Genomic DNA, 25,217 nt, shown 5'->3' on the forward strand with positions numbered 1-25,217 from the left:
TTATCAACCCAAACACATTTTTCTCAGGAGTTTAGCCTCAAGTAGAAGTCATAACTTAAAAAACACAGTCCAACACTACATAATGATTCTACTACTGCATTTTTATATGCCTCATGAGAAGCAAATGTATTTTATGGACAGCAGTCTCATCCCTGTCTCAGAGTACGTGTGTCTCTGTCTAAATGTGAAGCAGTAATCAGACAGACTCAAATAATTTAGGGTGCGTCTGCTTCATTGGGCTTTGATAAACACAGAGTTGTCTGGCAGTGGAGCGCCCTCTTCCTTCTCTGTTACAGTCTCCACTGTCCCAGAAGCGGACACAATCACCGCGGTTTTATTTGCCGCTGCTGTCTTCTGTTTTCTCAGCAATAGCGGCACACACAGCCACAATCTCATCAATCTCAAAGTCATAGTCAGGGATACACTTAGGGGAGGAAGGTATTGCTCAAGATGGTGCTTCTTCACTCTTCTTAACCCTTTGTGCTACCTTCTGCTGCTCCTGGAGGGTTCTTGTCCAAGAAAGGTCTTCTTGCCATATTTCAGGGTTCATTGAATAGATGTGAAGGGCTATTTGAAAACTTCGAATTGCCAGTACTATCTCTCCTAACCCAAGCTGAGCACGACCCAAAGTTTGCCAAGACTCCCATGAATGTGGGTTTTGCTGGACAGCCATTTCTGCTGCATGCACTGCTGGAAAGATTTCATGAAGGGACATTAGGACCTGTGATTTCATCTCATAGAGGTTAGCATCATTTAGAGTTAACTGTAGTGCTTCATCCCACTTCTGAATTGCTTCCCGATATCTTTTACTTTCTGCCAAACTGGCTCCTTCCTCCTTCAGCTCTTTACTTTTCTCAGCACAGCCTTCCTGGAGAATTTCTTTCCTACGTTTAGTGGCATGAAGCCAGTTCCCTTCATCATTCTCAACCCCCTCCTTCTCGCCAGCAGCCTCAGCTTCAAACTGCTGGGATGTAGCCTTTGACACCTTCTCACCAATCTTCCTCTTCCACCCAAACGAAGCCATTCTGAGACTGCTCCGTGGTCCGGTGTTTACATTCCGCTTGAACTTTGCCACCAGAAGAGAAAGTTGTGGCTTCCAAGTCCCACCTACTTCGTTGCATGCTTCTGTACCATGGCCATGGCACCAAGATCTTCAAAGAAATAGGCAAGAACAACTGGAGAGCATCCATGGTAGTCCAGAGAGGCGGGATGAGGAAAAACGATGAAGACTTCGGTGCACCAGAGTCTTCTCAAACTCGGCCGCTTTTGAACCATGATCCTCACATCTTTAATTTGTTGAGTAGCTAACTTTCTAGGCAGGAACATGACTTATGTTGTGCAGTTATGAGAAAAGACATCTTTCTAGTTATTGTTTGTGCTCCTTTCTTTTTGAAATGAAGTGGTGGATGGAAACAATGAACTGTCGAACATCAGTGGGCTGCTGCTGGATGTGGAGGATCGATCACAAACATTTGTAGAACCAAGATTGTGTTCTATTTCTTTCCAGAGAGGATACATTCTCGACTTGTGATGGGTTTTGCACGGGATGCCTGTACCCGCAAAGGGCACAAAAGATCTTGGGGTTCCGGAGCTACAATTGAACTGGAAAGATCAGGCTCACATGGCTTCCTTCTTACACACACGCACATGATCACATTCTAATGCTGAGAAGAAACGACAGAGAGAGAGGGCCAATTACCCAGCCAGAGCCTCATGGTTATGGAACTCCTCCTCTCTGAGCACCCAGGAACCATCTGGCCCCAGGAAGTAGTATAGGAAACAGTTGCAGAAATCACAGAAACCTGGGCAGATCTGGATCTTATTAGGGGTTGTCCCCACATCTCCCAAATCCTGGGCCAACCCAGCCAGAACCTGAAAAAACCTGTCAGGGTCCAAGTTCCCTGTGGGTCCATAGCTCTCCACAGGGGGAGAATAGATGCTTTCATTCAAGTGGCCCAACCTAGCCATGAGCCCCAGGAGGCTCTGCAGGGTGTCCATGAAGACGTGGTTTCCATAGAAACTAAAGGAGCTCAGCTTGGAGCACTGGCTCAGGGCTGGTAGGATGGCTGAGACCTGAGCATCTGTGATTTCACATTTCTCCAGCACCAGGATCTCCAGGGTGCCGGCCACTTGTTCCAACAGGGCTCTCAGGAGTTCAGGCCTGAAGCTTTTCATAGACAAATTCTTCAGCCACAGGTGCTTGAGCTGCCTGGTGCAGGGACACTGGGACAGAAACCTCAGGTCAGCTTCCTGCAGGTTACAAGAGCTCAGAAACAAGTCCTTCAAAGGGGGCAGGCTCCTGAAAATAGCGGGTAGCTTTCCACCAAGGAAGACAATTTCTTGCATACGCACCTCCTGGAGACGCTGCAGCTGCCCCAGATGTGCCCCCAGTTGGAGGGAGGAACACGAGGAATTTGGGGAGCTGGAAGTGTCAAAGTGGGCACATGTATTGCAGAAACTCAGGATGCGAAGTTTCTTCATCTGGCTCAGGATAGAAGAAAAGGTTTGCACGGTTTCTCCGAGACACAATTTACTCACCAGCAGTTCCAGTATTGAGTCCGGATTCACAACTTGCAGAGCCTTCTGGGTTTCAGAGCTGGAGTCAGACAGAATCTCCAGCACCCTGGGGCACAGACGGACTCGTTCTCTCCTCTCCCAGGCCCACTGGAGCAGGAAGGCTTGGAGATCGTCCTTAGGGCTATCGGTGATGGTCAGGTCCATGGCGATCATCAAGGGTTGCTCTTCACCCATTCCTGTCCAGGGACTTGCTCTTAACTCACCTGGCGGGAACCCTGGATAGGAGATTTGTGCCATGGCAGGGTACCCCAGGGTCCAAATGCCTGGGTGCTCACCCAGCAGATCAACGACTTGTAGTTTCCACCGATTTGGGCGCTCCTTGTTGCTAAGTAGCAAATCTAGCCCATCCAGGAGAGCCTTGAAGATTTCCAGGTCTTGTGGCTGTGCCAGGTCCCCCAGGGGGAGGCAAGGGAAGGGCCAGGCCTGAACCATTGCCTTCAGCACCTCTCTGTGGCCCCCAACATAGGCCTCCATAAACAGCGAAGGGAAAAACAGCACAGGCAGATCATCTAGGGCAGAGTTGGCCAGGGCCGGGTGGCTCAGCAGACTCTGCATGGCGAGACGCTGGAGCATGGATAGGGTCCTCTTGCTCATCTTGCTGGATGAGATGTGGATGCGCTGTGCAGGGCTCTCCAAATCCCAGCAGGGTCATGCACTGACTGCAGGCTCAGGGCCTCTGCTGCTGTTCTCTGATCCCTGGGCCTCTTTATACCCTGAAGACCCGCCTTCAGCAGTGCACATCAACCAATCACAAAGCAGCTTTGGGTGGGATTATTGAGCCACACCTACATGCGGTGTCAATGTGAATTAGTTCAAGGTCTGCTTCCTGTACCAAAGTGAAGGGATTAGGGCGTGTTTCCCACCTGATCTTTGAAATGTAAATTACACTGAAGCCAAAACAACTCCTACCCTTCTTCTCTAACCCCTCCAGGCATTCCCATGCTATTCTACTACCCTGGGGCTGACAAGAATCCCAGCCCAGCCCCAGCAAAGCACTATAGCATCCACACATCCTACTGGACATTCTGTCCCTGTATTTTTTTCCCTACTGCCTTGCTTCTTAATTCCTTCATAACATCCTTCATTTGTTTCCTCCTTTCTTCCTTTTCTTTTCCTTTCTTCTTTCCTGTGTTCTTTCCTTCCTTCCTTCCTTTCCTTACTGCTTATTCCTTTGTTTTCCTTCCTTCTTCCCTACCTCTCTGCCACCTTCAAGCTTGCCTTCTTTCCTTCTTTACTTCACTCCTTCCCTTGCTTCTTTCTTTCTTTCCTTCCATTCTTCTTTCTCTCTTGTCAGCCTTCCTTCCTTTCTCCAATCCCTCCTTGCACTCTTCCTCCCTCCTTCTGTGCTTCCTCACATCCTCCTTTCTCTTTTTGTCCATCTCTTTGATTCTTTTTCTCTCTGTCTCTTTTCTCTATTTCTTCCTTCGTCTGTTCCATCCCTTCCTCCCTCTGTGTGTCCTTCCTTCTTTCTTTCCTTCCTGCCTCCTGTCCCTCCTTCCTTCCTTCTTTCCTTCCTTCCTGTCTTTCTTCCCTTCTTTGGTACCTGGGTAAATATGAAGTAGGTATATCTATATGATATCAGAGGAACAAATGAAGTATTGCTAGCATTCTTGTGCCATTTTCCTCAAATCTCAACCATGACTGCTTCAAGTAAGTAGGGAACTCATCCCCAAATGTGTGGGAGATGAAGAATTAAATCTCTTGCTCTCATGGGAGGTCCAGTCAATCAGAGAGAAGCTTCTGATGGGTTTTGTGAGCTACGCTTCCAGTACAACTAGAAAGGAATGAAACTCTCTGGTTCCTTCAAATCCTGCTTCCTGAACAAAAGTGAAAGTAGTAAGGGTGTGTTTCTCACCTGCTCTTTCAAATGTAAATTACACTGAATAACTGAAAAAACAGCTCCTACCCTTATTCTCTAACCCCAAAAATCATAACCAAGGCCAAACATTAATACATCAAGAATTGGAGAAAATCTGGGGTGGGAGCGGGAGTAATTTCAAAATCAAATGTTAGTGACATGTCATGAAAGTAACAGAACTCTTTCTGCTTATCAGCCATAGTGCCCAGAGGATGGAGGGACTTCCCTCAGAACTGAATTCAGTAGAAAGGCTTCTGGAAGTCAGACAGGCTCTTATCTCCCACTAGAGACACGAGTCTCATGGACTTTCCTGCCTGGGCTGCCTTTGAATCCCGGTCCTCACATCTCATTTTCTGGGGTATAGGCAATGTTCATTTAATCACTTTGAATACACAGTATAGTTATTTCCTACACTGGGACTGCACAGAATAAAGAGTTATTCTCTATCTTCTGATAGCCTTCAGTAACTCGTGATTATTTCTTTTGTATTAGCGCAACTATTATGTTAAGAAGACATAAATAAAATGTGTCTTTCTTGACATTTCCATGATGTTGGAACACAGCTGTCATCCAGAGTCGTACAGAGCCAGGAAAACAAAGGAAGACGCAGTAGGAAAGGAAGGAAGGAATGAAAGAAGACGGGAAGGAAGAAAGAAAATGGAAAGAAAAGGAAGGAAGGAAGGAGGAAGCAAATGAACCATGGAAAGAAGGAATGAAGAAACAAGACAGGAGGAAAAAGAAATACAAACGAGACAGAATGTTATGTTAACCAACCTCATCCTGTCTTAGCTATCGTCGGGTATTGCTAACTTCAAGCCTTTTTTTGTTCTGGAATTTTACCCCTAAGCTATTTCCTGGTTTTCAAACTGCATATAAGCTGTAAGTTAAGAATAAACATGGAGGCAGTCTTGAGGTGAATCTTGAGCTGCAGACCTCCCTGACCCCATCTTTTGTCTTTTTTCTATTGGGTTGCATTTTTCTTTTTCTTTAATCCTCGCCCCCTCAATCAGGATTCCCTTTTGCTGCTTGCTTGCCCTGGCTAGTGGTGCCCAAACAGGGAACTGAACACCTGGGACGAAGGCAGAGGACCCTGCTGTAGTAAGGACGTGTTAACACTTGGGCAATAGATGGGGAGAGAGTACGGGAAAGTCTCATCGGGAGTGAAATATAATGGGACAAGGTAACAGCCCCAGGGTATATATGCAAGCCCTCAAAGGGACGCTACATGCCCGAGGTGTGAAAGTGGGGCAACGTCAGTTAGAATGTTTCTTTCACTTCGTTGAGGAAATCTGTCCCTGGTTTCCAGAGGAAGGAACCATTAACTTAGAAGTTTGGCAAAAAAATAGGAAAAAGGATTCAAGGGCATTATGACACAAAAGAATCCATGAAATGATACCATTGGCTGATGTTGCCCCAAGGCATGGCAAATAGCCCCACCTTATGCCAAAGCTTCATAGCGCGGGCTCTCTCTTCTACTCGCAAAAATTTTTCTTCTGTTTATATTATTCATTATATGAATGATATTTTATTAGCTCATCTAAACCCTGCAGTAGTACACCAAGCTTTTGGACAATTAAAACAAGATCTCACCTCGTTTGGGTTAATAATAGCTACTGAAAGGTGGAACAGTATCCTTCGTATACTTATCTTGGTCATATTTTAGGTCCTTATTATTTTACTAGTGAGAAATTACAGATTAAGACTTCTCATTTGCATACTTTGCATGATTTTTCAAATTTCTGGGAGATATTGATTGGCTTCGTCCTTATCTTAAATTATCCACAGCTGAATTAAAACCCTTATTTGATCTATTAAAGGGGGACCCTGACACTACATCTCCTAGAAAAATGACAACTAAGCAGCTGAAGCCTTAAGCATAGTAAATTCTGCCATCTCTTCCCAACATGTAAATTATATTGATTACTCAGCCCCTTGGGAAGCATATAGTTTAACTACAACTCATTCTCCAACAGCGGTCCTCTGGCAGAAGGGACCCCTTCTACGGCTTTCCTTGCCTGCTACTCCCTCAAAAGTGTTAACTCCCTATTATGAATTGGTGGCCACCTTAGTCCATATGTGCTGTGTGGAATCTTGTAAGTATCTTGGACGAGATCCACAGGTTATTTATATCCCCTCTACTTTACAACAGCATGAATGGCTTTATATTCATTGTGATTCCTGGGTCATTGCCTGAGCCAATTTTATGGGCACAATTTCACATCATTATCCCTCCAACAAATTACTTCACTTGCCTCTTCTTACACCTTTATATTTCCTCGGTTGTATCTCTATCACCTCTTTCTATGGCTGCCTTGGTGTTTACAGAAAGATCATGTAACCGAACAGCCGCTCTTACTATTGATGGTGAAAATAAATCTTGGGACACTGGTCTTTCTTCAGCCCAGGAAGTTGAACTTCAAGCAGTTTTACAGGCCCTTACACTTTTACCTACTAAAGCTTTTAATTTGTATTTGGATAGTCATTATGTTATTCAAGCCCTTCAGGTCATGGAAACTGTCCCTTTTCTTGGAACAGCTAGTTCTACTATCCAAAGTCTTTTTCTCCAGATACAACTTCTTCTTCCCTCTTGCACCTGTCCGTGCTTTTTTGGATTTATACATGCTCCTACTAAGCTTCCTGGACCATTAAGTAAGGACAGTGCTATTATGGATGAGGCTACTCAAATTTTTCTCACTCAAATTGACTTAGCAAAGCAAACACATGCTGCCCACCATCAAAACAGTTGTGCCTTATGTCGGCATTTTCATATCACATGTAAGGCGGCTCTTCAATTTGTAAAAACTTGTCCCAACTATACTACCTTCCTACCTGTGCCCTTCAATGGCATTAAGCCTGGAGGCTTAGTGGCCAACCATGTTTGGTAAATGGATGTTACCCACATTCCCTCTTTTGGACAGCTCTGCTTTGACCATGTTACCATAGACATCTACTCTAATTTTATTATGGCTACTCCTCTTATCAGGGGAGCTTGCAAACATTGCATTTCCCATGCCTTATGCTGCTGTGCCACTATGGGACTTCCTAAACATATTAAAACTGATAATGGTTTAGGATATGTCAGACGAGCTTTTCAAACCTTTTGCAAATCTTACCAAATTGTTCACTCTACAGGAATTCCCTATAATCCTCAAGGTCAAGGAATTGTTGAACGGGCCAACGGTTTGTTAAAACACCAAATTTCTAAATTAAAAGGGGTTTGGAATTATACCCCCTCTCTCCTGTTAATATTCTTTCTCATGCTTTATTCGTACTAAATTTTTTAAATCTGGACTGTAATGGCCTTTCTGCAGCACAGCGGTTCTGGGAAAACAGAGAGCAAAGAGCTTTTGCCCAAGTTATGTGGAACGATCCTTTAACAGGTGCTTGGAATAGGCCCGATCCAATATTGGGGTCGAGGACATGTTTGTGTTTTTTCACAGGATGAAAATGATGCCCCCTGGCTAACTGAACGTTGCGTTCGGATTGTGGAAGCTCATCAAAACTGAATCAAGAAGAAATAAATCAACTAAATAAACCAGTACCTTACAGAGAGATACAGCAGATAATCAAGAGCCTCCCAACAAAGAAAAGCCCAGGCCTGGATGTATTCACCAATGAATTCTATGAAACCTTTAGTGAGGAGCTAATATCAATACTCCTCAAACTCTTAGCAAAATAGAAACAGAGGGAGAAATCTCAAATTCATTCAATGAAGCCATGTAGGATGTACACTCTCCCCACTTCTTTTCAACATAGTGCTGGAATCACTAGCCATAGCAATAAGGCAACAGGAGGGCATCAAATGGATCCACATTGGCAAAGAAGAAATCAAGCTATCCCTACTTCACAACAGAAGAAATAAAATTTGCAAAGAAACATGTGAGGAAATGTTCAAGTTCCCCGGCAATAAAGGAGGGCAGAGCATGTGGGTCCCACTCATGCTAAGCTGAGCTGGGAAAGGGCTGCCAAAATCCCCACGCATCCCCAACCTCCATTACATTTAAGAGAAGACACTTAACACGGAGATTCTGGGGGAGCCGCCCGATGGATTGCTGGCTTCCAAAGGGTTTTATTCAAGGGAGGAGTTTATATAACAGTAATGGCTGCAGGAAGAGGAGGGACTAACTGGGTATTAATGATTGGCTAATGAACTTTCCATCACAGTGATGTCATGGGACTTCCTCTATGGGTGGAGACCACAGCCCCACAAGGACCGGGCCTCTGGGGTTTCTGGTGCCATTAGGAGACATGTGCTTGCAGATGAGAGGGTGGGGCTGGTTTGGCATTTCTTCCAGTAGAACCCGGGAAGAGATGGGAGTTGGCTAGCAGCCAGACACCCCAGGTCTTAAAGGCATAGCCATCCCCTCCACCTTCATTTTTAAATTTCTTATACTGCCAAGTCCTTCCTGAATACTGCGATAAGTATTTTGTGATAGTCACTGAATGTCAATAGACAAGTGTACCATAATACACACCTAACACTGCAGGCATGCAGAGTATGTTCAGTGCCCTGAGGTAGCTGTCTTCTCCAGGGTCAATAACATCTGCATGGAATTTGGGTCAACAGATTTTAATCCTATGATAAAGAGGAATTTCATCATTCACTACAGGTTTTTAGACAAGTATATCAGGGGAATAACTTGATCTATGTTAGAAAGTTCAGTACACATGACCTGTTCAAGGATAAAACTGCAGAATGGAAATGTACAACTTAATTTTGGCATGGACCTTGAATTTTTGAAGTGAAATTGCTGGTTTTGGAGGCTTCGTTGCTTACTTGGGCGTTAGTAAATGGGTTCGTTTGTGGCAGGCTGTGCACGTAGAATTCTTATTGAAACCTGCTTGAATCCACTACTAATATCTGGTGGCTGTAATGGACACTGGGTGTGTGAACAGACCCTGTGGATACAATGCAATAAGTATTTGTTTGATACTTCGCTGATATAGATTGTGTTCTGGCCATTTCCTTGCAGCCTTTGATGCAATCCAGTTGCATCATCCCAAATGACTTTCATGCAAAAAGTTTCTGGACACAGATGTGAAACCATATATATCAAAAATAACTTCATCCCCGGGGCCTCACTATCTGTGATCTGAGAGAAATCACACCTGTGACGAAGAAGGAGAATGGCAAACACATTTTCCAAATAATATTTTTCTCCTGGATGCAAGGCCTCAGATGCAGAGCCTCACAGAGGGGTTTTCCGCATTGTCCCTGGGGATTCAGAAGAGGCTACAAGGAAAGATGGACAACAGTGTATCTCTCAATCAATAAAAAGACACATGTGCACCTGTATAAAGATATATGTCTATACATACCAGACACTGTGGGTCTCGCTTCCAGCCAGAATTTCAGCTTGCAGATGCGTTAGGGATGTGCCCATTGATTTTCATACTCGTTTTTCTCCAGATTCCCCTCCCTGTCAATTCATTGGCCAGCACTAGCTGCTTTTCCACCATGAAAGAGCAGGCACACATGGATGGAGATGTGAGGATTGTTGCGTTTTTCCCTCTCTACACTTTGGGAACAGATCTCAGTAACAGCGATGCTCACAAGTATGAAGACAAGCCGTAAGTAACACCTCATCTTATTTCCATGCACTGTTTTGTTCTCAGGATTTTAAATCAGTAAGGGAACTCTAGATGCACACTAGATGAATGCTCTCTTTTTTCTCCCCTCCAGCCTCCAATCCCTTTTATCAGAAGAACTGAACCCCCCAAATGGTATTATTCGTTTTTGTAATACTGATGTCAACTTTTCACAAAACTTTATCAACATATCCTCCATATGTGTACGTTCAATTAGATTTTCTTCAAGGTCACTATTTTCTCATCCTGAGATGACATAACTAACATGATAGGCTTCCACTATGAAATTTCACATATACAAACTTCTTTTTAATCACTTTATCCTATCATTTGGATTTCCATCCTTCCTCTATTGTTTCCTTCTGAAAACAACATGGTTTTAATTTCATAAGAATGTATGTGCTTACCCACACACATTTATGCTCACAGAAATGTCAGATAGAAAGTTACTTTGGTCATTTTTATTGCCCTGTATTTTTGCTTTCCAGTTTCTCAATCTAACTATATTAGGAAGAGAGTAGTAAACATTGCATTTTACCATGGTGGCATTACAACTGGTATTTCAATATAAAGCTTGCTTACAATTCTCTCCTCATCCCCCATGTTGGAGGCTTCTCTCTACAAGATTAGGCCCTCAGAGTTGGATGCATCCCTTTTGTTTTGTTAGATAAGAGAAAATAAAATTCCTTGATCTGATATGTGAGGCCTTTTGTCCTGGTTATTGTCACAGGAAGCTGTTCAATACTTTGGGTCTGTGAGCAGAGCTTACTATGGAATCTTAAATGCCACTTTGGTTCTTAAAAATGCTCTTTAACTGAGGATTTATTAGTTGGCCTGGCCCTGCCACGGTTGGGGGTGGTTACTCCAAGAAATACATAGCAGAATATTTGGTGTATCTGTTAATGATATAGGACTCTAAGCATTCACACACTGAGGCCAAAAGAGTATAGGCATAGGAGTGGTTGACAAATCCTTAATAGCTATGTGCAGATGGTCCTAGAAAATAATACTCTATGAAATGAACTCCAAGGAAAGGAGACATTTTCTGTTGCCATTGTTGCTGTTTTTGTTTTCTTTTCCTTTTGTCCTGTTTGTATTTGAGTGGATAATGCAGTGTACCTAATAGGTTGAAGAAAGGTGAAAAAGTACAATAGTGGTGCCCACTAGACAGTAGATGGAAAATGAAGTGTATATCTTGTGGGTAGGCACAGAAGGAAAATGCCAGAGAAAATGACAGAAGGGGAGACATGGTTCAAAAAAGAATGTACTCTTTATTCATTACGTGAACTATGTAACTGTAATCCCTCTTTATATCATCTCTACAATAAAAATGAAAAGTAAATCACTAAATTAATAAAAAACATTTGGACTGCTGAGCAAAAATGAATATTTGGTTTCTCACAATAGCCTATTCCATCTGTAGTGTGCAAGAGGTTTTTCACTGTGGTGCATGAAGAAGCAGAGAACAAATAAACACTTATTCTTGGCATAAGTAACTTTCTGAATCTCATTCAGTACAAGTTACCTGCATATCCTTATGTGTTCTTATATGCAAGCATTAGACACTATATACACATTCCATCTCCATTATGGGTAATGTTTTAACATATTCTTTAGCAGAAAAGCAAGGATTCAGTCCATCAAAATATTGTTTCAACTACTCTGAAATTTCTATGCTAATTACACAGGCTTACCTTCAAGAACTATCAGTTTGTTTTGGCCTTGACTTTTGCTATGGAAGAGATCAACAAAACTCCTGCTCTTTTACATAACTTGACTCTGGGATTTGATATCTGTAATGTTCAAGATGGATTGCCAGCAGTATTCAAAAATCCCTTCATTTGCTTTTTTGGGAACAACACGGTTCCTAACTACTCATGTATAGGTGGCAGCAAGCCTATAGGAGCACTTACAGGACCATCAGGAGTATCATCTGCCCAGATAGGCCCATTGCTGGACCTCTACAGGTTTCCACAGGTGAGATTGGGAGGAGTGTCTAATTTGGTGCCATTTCAGGTGTTCAGAAGAGAATGAGAATTAGTGACTGCATTCATGATTCTATCACATTTTGTGATATCACAGAATAAGTATTCAGGAATATGGCTATCTATGCTCCCATAGTTTGGAAAAGGATTAAAAATTTAAAGCATAAAAAGGCACTATTTGGAGTTTTAAAGATTATCACTTTTTTAAATTCAGGAAATGGAAAATGACTTTAAAGTGTAAATTTATGCTGAGCTGGGTGTTGGTGTCTCACACTTGTAAACCTAGCTACTTATGAAACATATATCTAATTACCTGCAAAAACCAGAAAGTAACGTGTGGTTCAAGTCTGGAGGAAAAATCCAAGAAAGTGCATGGGGTCTGACAGTAAATATCCCGGTGCATTCATACAAACACAAACACACACACACACACACACACAGACACACACACACACACAACTTCCCACTAGAAAGTGAAAGACACTGTGTTGAAACGAGTAAGACAGGCTCTGGAACACAAACGAGCCAATTTTTTTCTCATATATAAGTATTAAATCTAACATATGAATATGAAATATGATATAAGGATAGAACACATATCATTTATATATTTTATAAATATATATGATTAACTTATAAAGTAGGTTAAACATAAATGTGAAATTCCATACTCCAATCTCTCTAATCAAATAACAAACAATATGCAAATGAACACCAGAAAAATTTGGCATATATTCCCTGAAGGGTGCGGGTGTTAAGGAAATGTGCAAAGGAACAAATGAATAGGAAATAAACGGGTGGGAAAATGCAACGTACTATTCAAGATACATATGGGAAAATGGAGCTAGGAATATATGGGTGGGATTGTAATAGAAAAGAGGATTTATTGGAAGTAGTTACAAAGATAGACATTTAATAACAAAATGACATGTTGTACACATATCACAATTTTAAATTTTATTTCAGTAAGTAAAAGATAATCCTTTCACATAGTTTGACAGGTTATTTATTTATTTATTTTACAGTTGAAATAATTCTTTTTTTCAAATTTTTATTATCAAACTGATATACTTGACAGATTATTTAATATACATCATAGCTGGTATTGCGATGGATAGAAATCTTCTCATTCATGGAGCATCCAATTTTCATTCCCTTTAGCTCGCCATTGGGCCTTTTGATCAGGCCCTGAATGACCACAGGAAGTTCCCTGGTCTCTATCAGATGGCCTCCAAGGAAACGTCCATAGCCACTGCCATGGTCTCCTTACTGGTTTACTTCGGATGGAACTGGGTGGGACTGTTAACCTTTCTAGATGAGAATAGCTTGTGGTTTCTTCCTCTACTGAAAGGAGAGATGGACAAGAACAGGGTTTGTGTGGCCTTCGAGCTAGCACTCCCAAAATATGGCCTATCATTAGAAAGCATAGCACTGTATAACCAGATTAACAAATCTTCAGCAAATGTCCTCATCATATACGGTGGTAAGGAAGACACACTAGATTTCATGGAGTTTATTGAGCAGTATTTAATAAAAGGTAAAGTTTGTATCCTGAACTCACAGTGGGAGTCCCCCATGAGGAGGAGATCTTTAACGCGAGGTTCATTCCATGTCCATCTTGCTTTTTCACACCATCACCCAGATGTTTCTGGATTCACAGATTTTGTCAAGACAGTGAACCCTTCCAAATACCCAGAAGACTTTTTCCTTGCTCGGCTGTGGTTTCTCTCTTTCAATTGCTCAGTTTCTGAGTCTGACTGTGTCACATGGCAGAACTGTCCTTGTGATGCCTCCTTGGATTGGTTGCCTGGGCCCATTTTTGACATAACTATGTCTGGAGAAAGTTACAATATATACAATGCTGTGTATGCTGTGGCCCAGGCTCTCCATGGGATGCTACTACATCAAACAGAAGTACAGACAATAGAAAACAGGAAAGAGACAGTGCCTTCCCCTGCACAGGTAAGGTCTTCTATTTCAAATGGCATGCACAATTAGCCCAGTCAATTCCTAGAGGACTTTGTTACCACATGAAATTAAATATTTTAGTTGTGTTCCCCAAACTAAAGACATTAAATTTCTATAAATGTCTGTGAGGTTTTCTAGCAGTATGCGCCTGTGCTCTTAGAGAGAACAGGCCATTACCAAGAAAGAAATCAATTCCATGCTTCTATTCTTTCTTCTAGTAACTAATAACTTCCACATGCACATGGGTAATGTTGTGAAATAGTATAATCACCTTTTCCCTATGAGTTTCTGCAGATAACCTGCTGAGCACAAGTATTTCTATTTTTCATAAGTAATCTAGATTCATTCTGCTTTAGGTATTAACACTTGAACAAGCTCTAGCTATAATTGTTGACACCTATAGAATTAGTTGTTGTGGAAAACTCTAGCCACCAGAGAATTGCTGCATTTATGCTTATGTAAAAGAAATAATATTCTCTTGAAAAGAGGCCTTCTAGCACTTTGCTGTGTGACCAGCTTTCAGGAAAATTATTCTTATTTCTCCAAAGATTTTCTTCTGGAGTGCTTTGTCAAGTGTCTGTGCTTTTCTTGAATTCTGAATCAGAGATGAAAGACACTCAAGAGCTTTTCTATTTCTTTTCTTTTTTTCTTTTTTTTGTAATCACGTAAGAGCCTTTATTGAAAGCTCAACCGTGGGCTCACGCTCGTCACTGATGCAGCGGGTCTGAATCTAGTGTCCCAACCCTCTGAGGAGCTATTCGTAATTCAGCTTTTATTTCTAAACACTGGGATATAGTTCAATTTACGATAATGTGTCTCTTGCAGCTGCACCCTTTTCTAAAGAACACCCAATTTCAGAATCCTGCTGGAGACCAGGTGATTTTAGAAAACAAAAGAAAATTGGAGGCAGAGTATGACATTGTGAACACTTGGAATATTCCACAAGGTCTTGATCTTAAGGTGAAAATAGGACAGTTTTCTCCATTTGCTCTACATGATCATCAACTATCTTTATCTGAAGATTTGGTAGAGTGGGCCATAGAAACTACAGAGGTGAGTGTTATTTAATTGTAATTATTTTAAGAGCATATAAGCAAGTCAAATGTATACGTGATTGAATGCCAGCACTGACTCCTGTAATAGAAGCTATTCAGTTCTGAATGTCATGGTTTGAATTCAGGGTCAGCAGGAATACCTGTGAGACTCTTATCTTCATTTAAGCACCACAAAAGAGGTCCTGGGTGCTGGCTGATGCTTCTAATCCTCTCTACTTGGAAGGTTGACATCCTCAGATCTCAGATTACAGCTCATTTTCCAGCCCCACGAGGCCAAAAAAAAATCTGTGAGAATCTATGTCATTACAATACCTCAAAACTAAGCCAGAGCTGTAGATCAAGCAGCCAATCATTTATCTTGAAAACAAAATAGCTCAAGGACATTTCTGGGACACTGAGTTCAAGCTCTATGATCAGCACCCTCCAAGAAAAACTCACTTTGTTTCTAAATGTGAATTTTGAATATTGTCATAATATACAAATTACATGTTTCTTAGTAGGGTTCTAAAACCAATGAAGTACCAAAGAAATTGCTTTATGTACTTGAAAGGCTTATTTTGTTCCCTTTTCTGGTGATTTTATTTAATGATTAGTTGAGCTGCTACTTAGATCTCTTTCATGAGAGGAATCATTGAATGAGGTAGCACATAAAGCTTTTGTGGTGACAGGATGTGGAATCCATAGAATCATTCAATTATTGTGTATTGGTATGTTATAGTATGGAATTTAAACGACTTTGATTCCTTATTGTAGTATATCAATACACATAAATTCTGTCAGTGAATTAGTCGTTCAAATAAGGAAACCTTGGGAATATTAGGAAAAGCCTAAACAGATTCTGACACATATCTTATGTTCCTCAGCCTGTTCTCTCTGTCTGCAGTGAGAGTTGTGGTCCTGGATTCAGGAAATCCCTTCAGGAGGGAAAGGCTGCCTGTTGCTTTGATTGTACCCCTTGCACAGAGAATGAGATGGCTAATGGAACAGGTAAGTTCACAGCAGAGGGAGAAATACAGGTTCTCTCCTAGTGCCCCACAAACCATGAAAAGGACTACGAATCTTATGTATTAGAATTGCAGTCAAAGTCTTCCTTCATTCACTTAGTAGTTTAATTACAACAAGGCATGATACTGCTTCTTGAAAAGAAAAAATCATGATCTCTGAATTGTATATAGGATTAACTTTTTCTAGTAAAATGTATGTATGTTTATTTAAATACTGAGTAATGTTTGCATATTTTCTATCATATAGAATACAAAATCCTGTGAATAATGTCTCCATATTTTGCAAATATTTTTTGCAAATTTTATTTTGCAAATTTTTTTACATTATACCATAAACACAGATCTTTATTTCCTAGTTGTCCAGAACTGTTATCAAAGCAGAGAAAATGCTCTTGTTTGGTTCAACTCTTCTGCATGGCCTGACTGTATAGCTTCAAAGAATAATTATAATCTCTGTTCTCTAGTGCTTTACAGGTGAGTAGGAAAAGCAAATATCACAATTACAAGGAAGGACCACAATGCTCCTATCTATATGAACAGAGACAAAAAAAATTCAACATCTTTTTGTCTTCATTTTAAATAAGGATATTGAGTTGTGTCCAAAATGGCTGAAAAATATTATGGAAGAATGAAGAGATCTCTAAAATTATGGTTAGGGTATTAGGAATGGTAGAGAAGAAAAGGAATTATTTTCATTGCAAAGTAATAGTTCCAACTAGAATTTAGACCCAAGTGTAGGAACATAATGAAATTATAAAAATAATACAAAATACGTCTAGTAATACTTGGTCATATGAATTTGATGCTAGTAATTATCAATATGTCAGATTATTTTTCTAGGTAGGGGTATCCTAATTTCATTTTAAGCACTTGAAAGGAATTAATGGCCTTTTGTCTTGCTCACCAGACATGGAGCAGTGTGTGAAGTGTCCAGATCACCAGTATGCAAGCACACAGAGAAACCAGTGCCTCCTAAGAGCTGCAAGCTTCCTGGCTTATGGGGAGCCCTTGGGCATGGCCTTGGCCTGCGTGGCTCTTGGTTTATCGACACTCACAGCAGCTGTTCTTGGGGTCTTTGTGAAACATCACAACACCCCCATTGTCAAGGCGAATAACCAGGCTCTCAGCTACATCCTGCTCCTCTCCCTCATCTTCTGTTTCCTCTGTTCCTTGCTCTTTATTGGTCGTCCCAACACAGTCACCTGCATTCTACAACAAACCACATTTGGAGTTGTATTCACTGTCGCTGTTTCTGCCGTTTTGGCCAAAACTGTAACTGTGGTTCTGGCCTTCAAGGTCACTTCTCCAGGGAGAAGGATGAGGTGGCTGCTGGTGTCAGGGGCTCCTAACTTCATCATTCCCATCTGCACCCTGATCCAGGTGACTCTCTGTGGGATCTGGCTGGGAACCTCTCCTCCTTTTATTGACACAGACACACACTCTGAACATGGGCACCTCATCATCCTGTGTAACAAGGGCTCCCTCACGGCCTTCTACTCTGTCTTGGGATACCTGGGCTCCCTCGCCCTGGCCAGTTTCACTGTGGCTTTCCTGGCCAGAAATCTACCTGACACCTTCAATGAAGCCAAGTTCCTGACCTTCAGCATGCTGGTGTTCTGCAGTGTGTGGCTCACCTTCCTGCCTGTCTACCACAGTGCCAAGGGCAAGGTCATGGTGGCTGTGGAGGTCTTCTCCATCTTGGCCTCCAGTGCAGGGCTTCTGGGCTGCATCTTTGTCCCCAAGTGCTACATCATTTTGATAAGGCCTGATATAAATTTTGTGCATGGCTTTAGGGACAGAAAATGCTCTGGGCAAATTAAGCCCTCCTAAGAAGAAACTTGCATATCTTTCCAAGCGGGTCTCTTTTGTCATTAGATACTAATTTACATAGTTGAAATCATTTCAATAAATAAGCTGCTTTTACTCATTTTTCTAGTAATGGAAAAGTCAGAAGTTGTAGCTAGCGACAGGTCAATTTGAATTTCATTTCATGTATTTTTGTACTTTCCTTTTTCTAAGCACTTTATTCCAGTTTTCTGAGGTTTAGAGATATTTGAAGAAAAACAGAGTATATCAGCCTTTGGCACACTGTCACTCATCAAGTCCTTGATGATCAGGTGGCCAACTGAGATTTGAGGACCATGGATCAAAGCCAGCCCCAGCAGGAAAAGTCTCTGAGAATCCATTTCCAATAAACCCCCACCAAAATTCTGGAAGTGGAGCTGTGTGTCAATGTTAGAACACTAGCCTTAAGCATTATTGCTTAATGATAAGGCACAGGCCTTGTGTTCCAGCGCCAGGACAAGCACACACACACACACACAATTCACACACACACACAAACACAGACACACACACACACACACACACACACACACACAGAATACCAGGACTTGTGGTGTGGCAGAGAGGAAAGAGGTCAAGGGTAATCAGGGTAAATGAATGGACAGAGGGAAGGTGGCCAAATGCATTCCTAATATTCAATGCCTAAATGTGGAAATGAAACAAGCACACATGAGAGGGTAGGTTGGGAGTGATGGGGGAGATAGATGGAAGTGGTGTCATGGATCAAGGCACCTTGCACTCACAAGATGACAAAGTGAATTGCAGCCTTTTCTAGGGCTGTATGTGTGTGTGTGTGCCAGTTCTGAGGCTGGCACTCTGGGCCTGAGTGATGTCCCTGAGCTTCTCTTGGTGAAGCCTAGGTCTGTACCACTTGAGCAATAGCACCACTTCCAGCTTTTTTGAGTAGAACATTTCTGCCTGTGCTGGTTTTGAACTTGATCTTTGATGTTAGCTTCTGAGTAGCTAGTAAGACAACTGTGAGCTACTCGTGCCCAGTATTTTTTTAATTTAGTATGGCATGATTCCCCTCCCTCCCAAGACCCCACCTTTGGCTGTCTCTGGTCAGCTGCGTGTTTTGAGATTGCCTTCCTTATGAGCCTGATTCATGTGACAAAGCCCTGAACCAGAAGCAACTGTGCCACACCCCTCTGTACCTTATCCCTCCTCAGCAACATAGATTTGGGGCACCAAAAAGCCATCTGTTAAATCGACTGGACTACACTTGATACATATAGAAAATACAAGGAGCAGAGATCCTTTCTCAGGTCATTAGGACTCAACTGGGAAATTTTGGCATTTAGTGTTGTGTTGGGGACCTTCCTGAGATCATTCAACCTCCTTTATCTCTGGTCCTGGGGACAAAAATGAAGCTGAAGGTAGTGTTGGGTGTTCTGGGGAAATTTGTTCTGCAATATGATAGGACCTGCTTGGTCCATAATCTCTCTCTCTCAAATCTGCACCGAGAACCCTGCTTCTGCCTTGGTTTTATTTTCTAGATGCACTTTCACAATGTTTTTCCTTTCCATAACTCCTTTCCCATCCCTTTCAACTTGAATCAGGGTTTCATCATGATTTTTCCTTTTTAGCATGATAGTCTAAAATTTGCTCCACCTTAAATTTGGCCCAGCTTAATTAGGGTGAACCACCAGTCAGGGTTTTATCAGGAAATCCAAAAGTACCATGATAACCGGGAACAGATATTTATTGCAAAGATTTGCATAATATGCAAGGAGGCTGGAGATGAGTGCACATCTCTATGGAAAGGCTGTAGAGCCACAGTGAAGGACCAGAGTAACTCCATATTGAACTATGATCCCATTCTGTACCTGACTGACCTTACTGTAAGCCCAACCCCCACCCCCTCGTTTCCCAGTAAAGGCCATAAAATGCCCTGCGACAGAGAGTTCACAGAGAAACCATAAACACCCATAATATTGACCGCCAGAGAAGAAAAACAAGTGTTGTTGTTTTTTTTTTTTTTTTTTGCTATTTGCCAGTCCTAGGCCTTGAACTCAGGTCATGAGCACTGTCCCTTGCTTATTTCTGCTCAAGGCTAGCACTCTGTCACTTGAGCCACAGCGCCACCTCTGGCCGTTTTCTATATATGTGGTAGTGGGGAATCGAACCCAGGGCTTCATGTATATGAGGCAAGCATTCTTGCCACTAGGCCACATTCCCAGCCAGAAAAACAAGTTTTGAATTAAAGACCCATGCACCCTAACATCTCTGAACCAATGAACATTGAAAACCTACACACAACCCCACTCCCAACTCTCTAACGCAATGGTGCCCTGAAATGATACCATCTACTCGTGGTTACTTTTCCATTTTATTTATTTGTTTCATGAATACAGTACATGACACACAGGAATCGACTCTCTCACAACCTTGAGGTTTGCTTGCAACCATTCAGATAAAGAAGGTCAAGTTCCAGTTCTTTCCATGCTCAATTCACTCGAGATTCCTGATGGTGTGTGCACAGGACACATGTACCCCCAAATAAGCTCAGAGTCTCCTGGGGTTCCAGAGTTCTGGTTGAATGGAGTAGCTCAGGATCAGAGGCCCTGCCTTTCTTACCCACACTGAATTTGCAGTAGGCGTATCTCAAAGAACACACTTCTGTCACGGCTTTCATTTTTGATGCTGAGAAGGGACTCCAGGCGAGAGATGGCTGACTACACAGGCAGATCATAATGGCTAATGAGGCTCTCCTCCGTGGCCAGCCAAGATCCCTAAGGCTCCAGGCGATAGAATCGGTACTTCCTCTTCTCAGCAAAATACTCCATAGCAATGTGGACCTTGTGGGTTGGCGTCATTTCTCTCAATGACAGGGCCAACTCAGCCACAACTTCTTGGATTCTCTCAGGGTCAGTATCCCCTGGGTCGCCATAGTCTGGGATTTCGTAGCTCTCCAGAGGGGCAGGATAGAACCCCCTTTTCATGTGGCCCATTCTGGCTGAGAGGCTCTGGAGCTCCTGCAGGGCGGCCAAGGAGATATGGTTGCCATAGAAACTGATGACGTGGAGCGCGGTAGGGAGGCAGAGAGCTGGGCATCAGTCAGGTCACAGAGGTCCAGGGCCAGGGTCTCCAGGGTGCGGGCCAGGAACCCCAACAGGTCGCTGAGGTCCTCAGGCCTGAGGCCCTCCAGGCATGACTCTGGAGTTCCCACACCATCAGTTCCTGGACAGAATCCAGCCTCAGCATGTGCAGAAGTTTCTGGAGTTCAGAGAATGAGTCAGACAGAATCTGCAGTTTCCTCGAGCCCAGCTGGACTTGTCCTTTCCTCTCATGGCCAACGGGAGCAGGAGGGCTTGGATTCCTACCCTTCTTCTTTAACCCTTCCAGACATACCCATGCTACTCTACTGCCCTGGGGCTGGAAGAATCGCAGCCCAGCCCCAGCCCAGCCCTATAGCATCCACACAGCCTACGGAACATTCTATCTTGGTGTGTTCTTTTTCTCCTGCCTTGTTCCTTCATTTCTGCCTTCTATCTTTTTTCCTTTCTTTTCTTTCCTTTTGTTTCTTCCTTCGTTTCATCCTTCAGTCATTCTTTCCTGCCTTTTCTTACTATTTTTTCATTGTTTTCCTTTCTTTCTTCCTGACTTGTCTGCGAGCCTCCAAGCTTTCCTGCTTCCTTCCTTACTTCCCTCCTTTCCCTGCTTGTTTCATTCTTTCCTCCCATTCTTCCTTCTTTCTTGTCAGCCTTCCTTACTTTCCCCGTTCCCTCCTGGCACTCTTCGTCCCTCACTCCCTGCCTCTTCCTATCCTCCTTTGTCTCTTTGCCCTGTTCGTACTCTTTCTTTTTCTGAGTTTCTTTCTCTTTTCTTCCTTCCTTCCTCCATTCCCTCCCTCTTTCCCTCTTTCCTCTTTCCTTCCATCTTTCCTTCCTTCCTTCCTTGTTTCCTTACTTCCTTGTTTCTTTCCTTCCTTCGTTCCTTCGTTCCTTCGTTCCTTCCTTCGTTCCTTCCTTCCTTCCTTCCTTCCTTCCTTCCTTGTTTCCTTGTTTCCTTCCTTCCTTGTTTCTTTCCTTCCTTCCATCATTCCATCATTCCATTGCTGCTTTCTACTTCTTTCTTTTGGTGTACCTCGGTAGACGTGAATTCAATATACCTGTAAGATATCTGAAGGGCGAATGAATATTTTTCAGCATTCTCGTGCCACTTTGATCAAATTTTGATGTCTCAGAAAACTTCAAACAGCCAAAACTCATAACCAAGGCCAAACGTGGATAGCTCGAAAGTTGTAGAAAAGCTGGGGCAGGGTGGGGGGTGGGTGGGTGCAGAATTTCAAAATCAAGTGCCAGAGACATCCCATGAGAGCAACAGAACTCTTTCTGCTCCTCAGCCATAGTGCCCAGAGTGATGGAGGGACTTCCTGCAGAACTAAGCTCAGGAGAAAGGCAGCTGGAGGTCAGGCAAGCTCTTATCTCCACTAGAGACACGAGTCTCATGGACTTTCCTGCCTGGGCTACCTTTGAATCCCGGTCCTCACATCTCATTTGCAGGTGTGTAGACAAAGTTAGTTTTATCAGTTTGAGTACATCGTATAGTTTTTTTCTATACTGGGACTGCACAGAATAAAGTTATTCTGTACCTTCTGATAGCCTTCGACAAACTCGTGATTATTTCTTTTCTATTAAGGCAAGTATATCAAGACATAAATAAAATGTGTATTTGTTGACATTTCCATGATGTTGGGATGCAGCTGTCATCCTGATTCATACACAGCCAGGTTCCAATGGCTCACCCGTGAAATCCTTGCACACTAACATCTCTGAACGAATGAACATTGAAAACCTACACACAAGCCCACGTCCCACTATCTCCCGCTATGGTACCCTGATATGATACTTTCTACTCATGTTCACTTTTCCTCTTTTATTTTCGTTTGATGCATACAGTAATTACAATTAGTAATCTATTAGTGCACAACCTAGCAGTTTTGTTGCAACCATTCAGAAAAACGAGGTCATGTCCCAGTTCTTTCCAGGCTCAATTCACTCCAGATTCTTGATGGTGTGTGCACAGGACACATGGACCCCCCAAAAGAGCTCTGGATCTCCTGGGGTTTCAGAGCTACAATTGAATGCAATAGATGAATTTACAGTATGCATATCTCGAAGAACACACTTCTGTCTCGTCTTGCTTCTTCATTCCTTTCTTCCATCGTTTCATCCTTTTCTTTCCTTACCTTTCTTCCTTCATGCCGACTTTTATTCCTTCCTTCCTTTTGTTAGTGGTTATTCCTTTGTTTTCCTTCCTTTCTTCCCTACCTGTCTGCCATCCTTCAAGCTTCCCTTCTTTCCTTCCTTACTTCATTCCCTTCCTAGGTTCTTTCTTTCCTCCCATTCTTACTTCTGTCTTGTCTGCCTTCCTTCCTTTCTCCATTCCCACCTTGATTTCTTCCTCCCTCCCTCCCTGCCTCCTCCCATACTCTTTGTTTCTCTCGAACTTTCTCTATTTTTCTTTCTTTCTCATTTCTCTATTTCTTTCTTCCTGTTTTCCATCCATTCTTCTTTCTGCCCTTTCTTGATTCTTTCCTTGACTCCTGTCTTCATTCCTTTCTTTGGTATGGTTAGGGCTGACCTGAAAACTGGAGTAACTAAATATAAGTTTTAGTGTTAACATTATGACAGCTTCTAAACTCTGGTGATGACTCCATGATAGAGGGCTTCACCTCCACACGTGAGACTAGTTTCTTATAGTTTGACTTTTAAACACGTAGGAAGCAATTGTTCACTTCTATGCCTGGGTAGCAACCATGGAAATGGACAGTAAAAATGATCATAGTCATAGACTATAGAAATAATCATAATAGTAATAGAAATACCATGGTAACTGTTGGGTTGGTTTACGTATGATTGAGTACTGGATTGTGTTAGCCTGCTCAAGCTTGCTTAGTGGTAATAGGAAAACATGGACACAATTGTTAAAATAAAGTTGGTAATAGGTCAGCCTGAAGGCAATATTCTGTTTCTGTAAATGGCTTGCTTAACCCATTTGTGACTTGCTCTACCCCTTGCACTAACCCCCTGCATCAGTGCTACGTGATCACCTGTTGTCAATTCCTGATATGAAGGCCAGTTCCAATATGAAAGCCAAAATAGATAAATGAAAGTTTAGATAGCCATGAGAAATAGGACAAGACTTGCTTGCTAAATGCTATCCAATCAAGTATCTGCTAAGTTGGAAATACCCTGCCCCTGTTGCAATCACAATAAAAACCCTGCCTATCTGAGGGTCGGGGCTCTCAATCCAGATCTGCTGTGTTGGTGACAGTTGGGAGTGCAGGCTTGAGCTTGCAATAAAGACTCTCATGAGTTTGCATCTGTATAGGCTTGTTGATCGTCCTTTTTTTTTGAAAAATTTATTTAAGAATAAAATTTTGTTGACAAGGGGTTGTGCAAAATGGGTACATTTACATAATAGGGCAGTGTGTACATTTCTTGTGATATCTTAAAACTTTGTTTTTCTTTCCCTTCCCTAGTTCATGTAGACATATATACAATACACAGTGTACCAAAAACATATGTAGCCACATGGAATACGCCAAAGGAAATTCACCTAGAACTTTAAATATAACGTCAACAATAGAGTTTGCTTATCCATGTCTTATATGGCCATACATACATAGCTTTTGAGCTATTGTGATCCACTGAGAGGTCTATTGTTGACCTTTATATGTTGAGTAGTTGTTTGGTTTTAGTTATGTAATGTAAGTCCGCTGACTCAAACCTGTTGGAAATACCCTTTGACAAGAAGTTTTTTGTTTCGCAGACCTGGTCTCTATTGACCCCACCTCCCTTCGCCTTAACAGTCATAGATCAAGGAGATCATGCCCCTTTGTTTTTTGTGTTTTAGGCTTGTCTCGCTCAACATTACTTGTTCAAGTTCTGACTATTTTGCTGGGAAAACCAGTATTTCATCGTTTCTAATCGCTATGTGTATAGGTACCACATTTTTTGGATCCATTTTCCTCTATGGAGGGTCATCTGGGTTTTGTCCATAATCTGGCTATTATGCATTGTTCAGCGATAAACATGGAAGTGCAAATGTCTTTTTGATATCCTGAGACATGTTCTTCAGGATAGATGCCTAGGAGTGGTATGGCTGGGTCACAGGGTAGGTCCATGTTGAGCTTTTTGAGGACCCTTCATACTGTTCTCCAAAGTGGTTGTACTAATTTTCACTCCCACCAACAATGGAGAAGGGTTCCACTTTCCCCACATTCCCTCCAGCATTTGTTGTTGCCTGAGTTCAAAGTATAAGCCATTCTAACTGGAGTGAGGTGGTATCTCAGGGTTGTTTTTATTTGCATTTCCTTTACTACCAGGGA

At 42.3% G+C, this 25,217-nt stretch overlaps 1 pseudogene; it reads right to left on the reverse strand.

The window, feature by feature from the left end:
- Positions 1 to 231: 231 nt before the first annotated feature.
- Positions 232 to 1,029, reverse strand: LOC125345190 (annotated as a pseudogene).
- Between the last annotated feature and the right edge of the window lie 24,188 nt (positions 1,030 to 25,217).

Source organism: Perognathus longimembris, unplaced genomic scaffold (assembly GCF_023159225.1).
Source record: "Perognathus longimembris pacificus isolate PPM17 unplaced genomic scaffold, ASM2315922v1 HiC_scaffold_5386, whole genome shotgun sequence".
In the NCBI taxonomy this organism is placed as follows: domain Eukaryota; kingdom Metazoa; phylum Chordata; class Mammalia; order Rodentia; family Heteromyidae; genus Perognathus; species Perognathus longimembris.